Source organism: Lynx rufus, unplaced genomic scaffold (genome assembly GCF_022079265.1).
Source record: "Lynx rufus isolate CCGP_SWC_20201006 ecotype Redwood Valley unplaced genomic scaffold, mLynRuf1.p SCAF_11, whole genome shotgun sequence".
NCBI lineage: Eukaryota > Metazoa > Chordata > Mammalia > Carnivora > Felidae > Lynx > Lynx rufus.
In genome coordinates, this window is record NW_025814825.1 from 3,097,302 (window position 1) to 3,107,612 (window position 10,311).

The window sequence follows — 10,311 nt, forward strand, 5'->3', positions numbered from 1 at the left end:
TAAATACCCAGTAGTGGAATTACTGGATCATATGGTGGTTCTATTTTTAATATTTTGAGGAACCTCTGTAATGTCTTCCACAGTGGCTGCAACAGTTTGCTTTCCCACCAACAGTGCATGAGGGTTCCTATTAGTCCATATCCTTGTCAACACTTGTTTCTTACGTTCTTGATGTTAGCCATTCTGACAGGTGTGATGTGATATCTCATTGTGGTTTTGTTTTGCATTTCGCAGATGATGAGTGACGTTGAGCATCTTTTCATGCATCTGTTGGCTATCTGTGCGTCTTCTTTGGAGGAATGTCCGTCCAAGTCTTCTGTTCATTTTTAATAGGATTATTATTATTTTGGGGGGTGTTCAGTCATATAAGTTCTTCATGTGTTTTGATACTAACCCTTTATCCGATATGTCATTTGCAAATATCTTCTCCCATTCCATAGGTTGCCTTTTAGTTTTGTTGATTGTTTCCTTTGCTGCGCAGAAGCTTTTTATTTTGATGTAGTTCTAATAGTTATTTTTGCTTTTGTTTCCTTTGCCTCAGGGGACCAATCTGAACAAGTTGCTATGGCTGATGTCAGAGAAATTACTGCCTGTGCTCTCTTCTAGGATTTTTATGGTTTCAGGTCTCACATTTAGTTCATCCATTTTGAATTTATTTTTGTGTTTGGTGTAAGAAAGTGGTCCAATTTCATTCTTCTGCATGTAGCTCTCTGGTTTTCCCGGCATCATTTCTTGAAGAGACTGTCCTTTTCCCATTGGACATTCTTTCTTGCTTTGTTGAAGATTAATTGACCATATAGTGGTGGGTTTATTTCTGGATCATCTCTTCTGTTCCATTGATCTGTGTGTCTATTTTTGTGCCAGTATCATACTGTTTTGATTACTACAGCTTTGTAATATAAATTGAAATCCAGAATTGTGATGCCTCCAGCTTTGCTTTTTCTTTTTCAAGATCGCTTTGGTTATTTTGGAAGTCTTTTGTGATTCCATGCAAATCGTAGGATTGTTTGTTTTAGTTCTATGAAAAATGCTGTTGGTATTTTGATAGGGATTGCATTAAATGTGTAGATTGTGGGGTGCCTGGGTGGCTCAGTTGTTAAGCCACTGACTTAGGCTAAGGTCATAATCTCGTGGCTGGTGAGATTGAGCCCCATGTGGGGCCCTGTGCTGTCAGCTCAGAGCCTGCAGCCTGCTTCTGATTCTGTGTCTCCCTTTCTCTGTGTTCCTCCCCTGCTCATGCTCTGTCTCTCTCTCTTTCAAAAATAAATAAACATTTGAAAAATGTGTAGATTGCAAGGGATGGTGGGGGAGCAAACAAGGTGGCTGAGGCTGCTGCCTCCACCTGCCAGAACTTTCCTGTTGGCCAGAGCTGGAGGGACCAAGGGACTAGGAGGACCTCAGGCGTGCATCAGCAAGCCTTCCATCAGGGTCACTAACTCGCCAGTAGCATGCTCTAGGAGCACCATGCTGCGTGCGCTCGCTCCTCCACCTGTGTTTCTTTGTGTGCTCCTCTAGGAAGCACATTCTCTAGTGTCCTGGCTGACAGGGCTATGGGCGTCCGGGCAGTGGCCTGGCTGTTCCTCTGGGAGGTGGCTGGGCTCACCGGCATACCAGCCACAGCCTACACTGCTATCTCCCACTGACCCTGGCATAAGGACTCTTGCTCTGAAATTATTTTGAATAAGTTTTGAAAGATGGGTCCCATAGAGACCTTTTAATAACAGTGAAATTTGGAGAAATTGTTGAGGACTGATGGACCTGCCAACTCTTAATTAAACAGTACATCCTGGACTTTTTGTGGATCCATATGAGTTAGCTTCATTATGACAGAGAAACATAACAGAGGCAATGATGGTTTCAGAAAATTTTAATATAGGAGCTCCCAATTAGTAGTCCAAAAAATCTAAAGTTCTAATATATGCCAGACAAGACTCACAGTGTATTGTTGCCAAGCTTTTTCACCTGTGCACTATTGCTATCATCGGTCATGTAGTAAAGATGGAAAAACCTTTATTGCAGTCAATAACCCGGATTTATTGATGTATTGTCACCAAGAATTTCCAATTTTGAAATGCTGGGCTCAGTCCGAAGTGGCAGTTCCTTGTGCCTTGAAGAAAAAGGACATCTGCCAAAGGAGCAATCTGAAATCTAGATCAGTATATAAGAATGTGGCTTTACAGGTTCCAGTGAGACCGGCCCTACACACCTCTTCAGTAGGTTCTGTGACTCTGCTCATTACCATCCCATGTTCTACTTTGGTCCTTGTGGCTGTTTTCAAATATGCCCATTTCCCCTGTAAGCTATATGGAGTTAAATGCTTTCCATAAACTAAAATAAGACCTATTTACTTATCTTCATTTCGGTTAGGAAAAGGAATTGTTTTATGGATTACAGACAAATTATTCTCATTTTGTGAGTAGAAACAATTTAATTTCAGCTAAAAATGGAGAGAATCCTCACAAACAAGAATAGATAATTTGAAAGAAAAAATAAAATGTGTAGATTTCTTTGGGTAGTATAGACATTTTATTGATATTTGTTCTTCCAATCCTTGAGCATGAAATATCTTTCCATTTCTTTGTGTGCTCTTCAACTTCTTTCATCAGTGTTTTATAGTTTTCAGAGTACAGATCTTTTACCTTTTTAGTGAGGTTTATTCCTAGATATCTTACTATTTTGGGTGCAGTTGTAAATGAGATTTTTTTTTAAATTTCTCTTTCTACTCCTTCATTACTGGTGTATAGAAATGCAACAGGTTCTGTATGTTGATTTTGTATCCTGCAATTTTACTGAATTCTTTTATCAGTTCTAGTAGTGTTCTGGTGGAGTCTGTCAGGTTTTCTATACATAGTATCATGTCATCTGTAAATAGTGAAAGTTTTACTTCTTTCTTATCAATTTGGATGCTTTTTATTTCTTTTTGTTGTCTGATTAATGTGGCTAGGACTTCCAGTACTATGTTGAATAAAAGTGGTGAGAGTGAACATCCTTGTTTATTCCTGACCTTAGGGGAAAGATTCTCAGGTTTTCCCCATTGAAGATGATGTTAGCTTGTGGGGTTTTCATATATGGCCTTTATTATGTTGAGGAATGTTCCCTCTAAACCTACTTTGTTGAGGGTTTTTATCATGAAAGGATGTTGTACCTTTTTTTTTTTAAAGTTTATTTATTTTTATTGAGAGAGAGTACCAGCAGGGGAGGGACAGACAGAGAGGGAGTCCCAGCCATCCCAGGATGTTGTACTTTGTAAAATGCTTTTTCTATGTCTATTGAAATGATCATATGATTTGGGGTGCCTGGGTGGCTCAGTCAATTCAGTGCCTGACTCTTGAGTTCAGCTCAGGTTATGATCCTAGGGTCATCGAGCCCTGCATAAGGCTTTGCACTGAACATGGAGCCTGCTGAAGATTCTCTTTCTCTCTCCTTCTGCCCATCTCCCCCACATGTGTTTTCTCTCTAAAATAAAAAATAAATAAAATAAAATAGAATAAATAAATTCTCAAAAAAAAGAAATGATCATATGGTTCTTAATATTTCTCTGATTAATGTGATATCACATTGATTGCGAATATTGAACCATCTTTGCAACCCAGGAATAAATTCCACTTGATTTTGGTGAATGATTTTTTAAATGTATTATTAGATTCGGTGTGCTAGTATTTCGTTGAGAATTTTGCATCTATGTTCATCAGAGATATTGGCCTGTAGTCTTCTCTTTTTGTGGTGTCTTTATTTGGTTTTGGTATCAAGGTAATGCTGGTCTCATAGAATGAATTTGGAAGTTTTCCTTCCTTTCCTATTTTTTGGAATAGTTTGAGAAGAATAGGTATTAACTCTTCTTAAATGTTTGGTAAAATTTGCCTGTGATGGCATCTGGTCCTGAACTTTTGTTTGGAGTTTTTTGATTACTGTTTCAATTTCCTTGCTGATAATCAGTCTGTTCAAAATTTCTATTTCTTCTTGTTTCAGTTTTGGTAGGTTACATGTTTCTAAAAATTTATCCAATACTTCTAGTTGTCCAATTTGTTGGCATATAGTTTTTTGTAATATTTTCTTATAATTGGTTGTTTTCCTGTGGTGTTTGTTATTTCTGCTCTCTCATTTGTGATTTTATTAATTTGAGTCTTTCTCCTTTTTTCTTGATAAATTTGGCTAGAGGTTTATAAATCTTATTGATTTTTTTTTTTCAAGGGATCAGCTCCTGGTTTCATTGATTTGTTCTATTGTTTTTTGTTTGTTTGTTTCTATATCATTAATTTCTGCTCTAATCTTTATTATTTCCTTCCATCTGCTGATTTTAGTTTTGTTTGTTGTATTTTTCTAGCTCCTTTAGGTGTAAGGTCAGGTTGTATTTGAGATTTTTCTTACTTCTTTAGGTAGGCCTTTATTGCTATAAACTTGCCTCTTAGAACTGCTTTTGCTGTATTGCAGAGGTTTTGAAAGGTTGTGTTTTCATTCTCATTTGTTTTCATGTACTTTTTGATTTTTTCTTTGGTTTTTTGATCGACCCATTCAGTGTTTTTTGTACGTTATTTAACCTCCATGTATTTGTGGTCTTTCCATATTTTTTCTTGTGATTTAATTCTAGTATCGTGGCATTGTGGTCAGAAAAAGTGCATGGCATGACTCTGATCCCTTTGAATTTGTTGAGACTTGTTTTGTGGCCTAATATGTGAGCTCTTGTGGAGTGTTCTATGTGCACATGGAAAGAATGTGTATTCTGTTTTAGGATAGAAAGTTCTGAATATATTTGTTAAATTCATCTTTTGTAGTGTGTTATTCAAAGCCATTGTTTCCTTGTTTATTTTATGTTTCGATGATCATTCATGGATGTACATAGGGTGTTAAAGTCTTCTACTATTATTGTATTATTATTGATTAATTCCTGTATGTTTGTCATTAACTGTTTTATGTATTTAGTTGTTCGTATGTTGGATGTATAAATATTTACAATCGTTATATCTTATTGTTGGATTGTCCCCTTTATCATAGTTCCCCTCTTTATCTCTTGTTTTAGTCTCTGTGTGTTTTTCTTGTATTTTTATTTCACTTATTTTTTAAATTTACATCCAAGTTAGTTAGCATATAGTACAACAATGATTTCAGGAGTAGATTCCTTAATGCTCTTACCCATTTATTCCATCCTCCCTCCCACAACCCCTCCGGAAACACTCTGTTTGTTCTCCATATTTAAGAGTCTCTTCTGTTTTGTCCCCCTCCCTGTTTTTATTATTTTTGCTTCCCTTCCCGTATGTTCATCTGTTTTGTCTCTTAAAGTCCTCATATGAGTGAAGTCATATGATATTTGTCTTTCTCTGACTAATTTCACTTAGCATAATACCCTCCAGTTCCATCCATGTAGTTGCAAATGGCAAGATTTCATTCTTTTTGATTGCTGAGTAATACTCCATTGTATATATATACTACATCTTCTTTATCCATTCACCCATCAATGGACATTTGGGCTCTTTCCATACTTTGGCTATTGTTGATAGTGCTGCTATAAACATTGGGGTGCATGTGCCCCTTTGAAACAGCAAACCTGTATATTCCTTGGATAAACACCTAGTAGTGCAATTGCTGGGTCATGGGGTAGTTCTATTTTTAATTTTTTGAGGAACCTCCATACTGTTTTCCAGAGTGACTGCACCAGTTTGCATTCCCACAAGCAGTGCAAAAGAGATCCTTTCTCTGCATCCTTTCCAACGTCTGTTGCTGCCTGAATTGTTATTGTTACAGGTGTGAGGTAGTATCGCATTGTGGTTTTGATTTGTATTTCCCAGATGATGAGTGATGTTGAGCATTTTTCATGTGTCAGTTGGTCATCTGGATGTCTTCTTTGGAGAAGTGTTTATTCATGCCTTTTGCCCATTTCTTCACTGAATTATTTGTTTTTTGGGTGTTGAGTTTGATAAGTTCTTTATAGATTTTAGATAGTAACCCTTTATCTGATATGTCGTTTGTAAATATCTTCTCCCATTCTGTCGGTTGCCTTTTAGTTTTGCTGAATGTCTCCTTTGCTATGCAGAAGCTTTTTATTATAATGAGTTCCCAAAAGCTCATTTTTGCTTTTGTTTCCCTTGTCTCTGGAGACGTGTTGAGTAAGAAGTTGCTGCAGCCAAGATCAAAGAGGTTTTTGCCTGCTTTCTCCTCGAGGATTTTGATGGCTTCCTGTCTTACATTTAGATCTTTCATCCATTTTGAGTTTATTTTTGTGTATGGTGTAAGGAAGTGGTCCAGGTTCATTTTTGTGCATGTCACTGTCCAGTTTTTCCAGCACCACTTGCTGAAGAGACTGTCTTCATTCCATTGGGTATTCTTTCCTGCTTTATCAAAGATGAGTTGGCCATACGTTTGTGGGTCCATTTGTGGGTTCTCTATTCTGTTCCATTGATCTGAGTGTCTGTTTTTGTTCTAGTACCATACTGTCATGATCATTACAGCTTTGTAATACAGCTTGAAGTCTGGAAAAATATGGAAGTTCCATGAGTTTGCATGTCATCCTTGTGCAGGGGCCGTGCTAATCTTCTCTGTGTCATTCCAATTTTAGTATATGTGCTGCCAAAATGAGTACGTTAGTCTTTGTTTTAAAGTTTATTTTGTCTGATACAAGTCTTTTCCTTTCTCTTCTTGCCCATACTACTTAGGATGTTGGTTTGACCACCATACAGAGTCAAAATAACAGAGGCTCTGTCAGAATTAAAGTTTACTTCTCTCTCACAGTAATATGATGGTAGGCAGATGGTCCTGGGTTTATAGGAAGTTTTGTTCCTTGAGGACATCCAGGGACCTGGGTTCCTTCTGTTTTGTTGTTCCACCATTCCTTGGGTTTTACCCTCCTCCAGATATTTGAAACTGGTTTATCCGCCCCCATGGAAGGGGGAAAAGGGAGTAGAGACCAGGGGACTCACTTTTAAGACAGGGAGTTTTAAAGAGTTGCATGCGTCACCTCTGCTTACATTCTATTGGCCAGTACTTAGGTCAGTCCTGTGGTCAAGGCTAGGTGGAAGGGATGTTGTGCTATGCAATCTCTACATGGGCAGGGGAATGATATTACAAAAATATAGAAAGAGTGAATGAGTATTGGGGAGACATTTAGCAATATCTTATATTCTTTCAAGTCACACCTCTCCCCTCTCAAAAATATGCCCTTGCATTCTCTCTACTTAAGGAAGAAAAATGGGTCTTTGTTGTGCCAGAAAGAGAGAGCCACATCAGACTTTGCATGGAGGCAGTGTTAACAGTGGTGGGGTGGGTCTGGTGGTGAACACCCCTGGAACAGTATGTAAGTCCTAAGAACACACCTGGAGGCAGGGGAGGTCGGTAAGCTGCAGAGGTGCTGACAGCAAAATTTGGCTGCTTCACAAAGAACTGCCAAGAGCAAGTTCTTTGTCTAAGCCCTGGTTTATCTAACTCTAAGCCTAAAAACCATTCTGCCAAAACCATTTTGCTTTCTCTCTAAGATTATAAACACTTGAAGTCAGTGCAAGTGTCCTTATTATGCAGGGATGAGTGCATTTTTTACAAATGACATTGTGCTTCGGAAAGCAAGTTCAACTCTGATGTTTGCCAAGGTAAATAGTTCATTTATTAGAAATAAAGAGCCAATGTATCTCATCCTTAACTGAATTTAAGTGAAGTAAGCTGAAATTCCTTTGTTCTTGACAGGACACTGATACGCATTTTCATCTCCTTTTCTGTGCTATTGATATTTTGAGTGTGTACAACTCTTTAAACTTGTTTCCTCTTGCCAGTAAAGTTTGAAGCAATTAAGCACACTACCCTTCTTTATTAATCTTTCACATATGGGGAGAGCAAGAAATATAGAGAACATTTTTATTTCCTGGGAGCTTTATTTCTAGATCCCTTATTTTCTGTCTGAAAGAATGGTCTTTGATTTCCTCTAAGTCAAAAACAACCAAAGTAAGAAGTTTTGTACAGGATTTAAATGCGACTGAAGTTGTGTTAGAAGCTTGCAAACAGGCATCAGGAAGGAGCCTGGGTTTGATTCTGATTTTGCTGCTTTTACTAATTGTGTGAATTTAGGTTAGTCACTTGACCTCTTTGAGGCTCATAGTCCTTGTCCAAAAAGTAGGAAAAATGATCTGTACCCCATTTGGGTTGTTATTTGAGTTAAATCATAGTTACACTGCTTACTAACTGTGTGGCCTTAGTTAAGTTACTAAAGCTCTCATGTCTCAATTTCCTCATCCATAACATGGGGTAATAATAGTACCTGCTACATAAAGTTTTCAGGAGTGCTTAGAACAGTGCCTGGGACACGGTAAGCTTTATATAAATGTTAGCTGCTGTTGCTGTTCTGTGACTATGTAATAGCCACCTCTGTGCACTGGGCTTGGCTAGGATATTGACAAGATAGGAAAGGGAATTGGTTTCCAGTCTGGTTGTTCAGTGCAGGCTGGCATTCTTAAGGGTTCCTATACTTATAGGGAGCAGTGACTGTGGAAACTGCTCAGAGGCGAGAGCTACACTAACCTTTCAAGGTAACTGCTGCTGATGCATCAGAGAGAGCACAGTGCCACAAAATTTTGCTGAAAAAGGAAAAAATCTTACAGTGCAAATATATTTTTAGGGGCAAAATGCCACAAATGTATAAATAGGAATAATCCCACAGGTGGATTCTGGTGAAATCCATCCAGTGATATGTCTTATTTCTTTTAAACATTCTTATTCTGGGGGTGCATGGGTGGCTCAGTCAGTTAAGCCTCCAACTTCATGAAGTTCAGGTCATGATCTTGCAGTTCGTGGGTTCAAGCCCGGCATTGGGCTCTGGGCTGACCACTCAGAGCTTGGAGCCTACTTCAGATTCTGTGTCTCCCTCTCTCTCTGCCCCTCCCCCCACTCATGCGCTCTCTCTCTCTCTCTCTCTCTCTCTCTCTCTCTCTCTCAAAATGAATAAACATTAAAAAATTTTAAACATTCTTATTCTGTTCCTTATTATTATTTTGAATTTTATTCCTTATAGCCCTTTTTAATGTCAACCCCGTCCTCCTCTTCAGGTGCATGGTTTATTTTCCTTCATCTATAAAGAACCGTTTCTGGGATGAGGGGTTCAAACAATACAAAGATGCAGATCTGCATGTTAACAGAAAATAGCAGGTAAAATGTTTCACAGGGGACTCTTATCAGACTCTATTTTAGGGAGATTTCACTCAAAAGGCTACCCAAATATGCACAATTCTTCTACACCCCCCTCCAACTGACTCATTTCCCCCTACTTTTCAAATTCAACATCTTCAAAGACATTTAGTTCAAGAAATAGGGGCAGGGGCGCCTGGGTGGCGCAGTCGGTTAAGCGTCCGACTTCAGCCAGGTCACGATCTCGCGGTCCGTGAGTTCGAGCCCCGCGTCGGGCTCTGGGCTGATGGCTCAGAGCCTGGAGCCTGTTTCCGATTCTGTGTCTCCCTCTCTCTCTGCCCCTCCCCCGTTCATGCTCTGTCTCTCTCTGTCCCAAAAATAAATAAAAAAAAAAACGTTGAAAAAAAAGAAATAGGGGCAGCATCTGATTTGAGAAAACATGCATTTTTTAGCTCAGAAAACTGTGTTGTCATTTTTCTTTTAGCTTTCTTTAAGTTATTTCCTTGATCCTGGAAGAAGGTGGAGATTTACAACACATTTTATTGGTACTTTTCTCCATCACACAGATGATAAATTATTGAGAAGCCATTTGGTCTATAAAAATGAAATACAAGGCCCATCCCCTTCCAGCACGCTGCTTGGACTGACTCCAGCTGCTGTGAACTGCTAGGGCCCTGTGGTTGGAAAAACAAAGCAAATCCCTTACACATTTTGGGCTTTGTCCTTTGTAGGCGGATAGAGAGGAACAATGACCTGATGGACTATTGGCTCTCTGGATGCTACTGAAGGCCACAGAGTCAGCTCTTTTATCACTCCAGAAGGGTCCTTTATTCTTCTGAGTTTTGAGTTTCAGAGATTTTGTACCTATATTTTAGCAAGTTCTTATTTTAGGCTCCAATCAGTGATGGTGATAGCTTCCAATCATTGACAAGGTTTTCAGTTTTTCTGAGACTTCACTGCACTCTGTCTTAATCCCTGTTTGGGTCACATACTCCTCTGAGAATCCTGTGGTGAGCTGCTTCTGTCTCTTCTCAGCAACTGCACTTGTGCACAAACACACTGAAGACTGCAGAGTGTTCACATATTCCCTGGCCACCCAACTCCTCACCTCATTACAGGGCTATGCATCTCACTGATTAGACTACATTTTCCCTATGGTTTTTAAAAGTATTTGTCTGATGGTAATATAATTTATTTCTCTCTCTTTCAAAA

General features: G+C 38.8%; 1 non-coding gene and 1 pseudogene across 1 annotated transcript; one reads left to right on the forward strand and one right to left on the reverse strand.

The window, feature by feature from the left end:
- Positions 1 to 1,299: 1,299 nt before the first annotated feature.
- On the forward strand, positions 1,300 to 9,769 carry LOC124507289 (phosphatidylinositol-glycan biosynthesis class X protein-like; annotated as a pseudogene).
- Positions 6,469 to 6,574, reverse strand: LOC124507328 (U6 spliceosomal RNA). The gene has a single exon (XR_006960983.1). It is a non-coding gene; the product is annotated as a U6 spliceosomal RNA (small nuclear RNA).
- Positions 9,770 to 10,311: the final 542 nt, after the last annotated feature.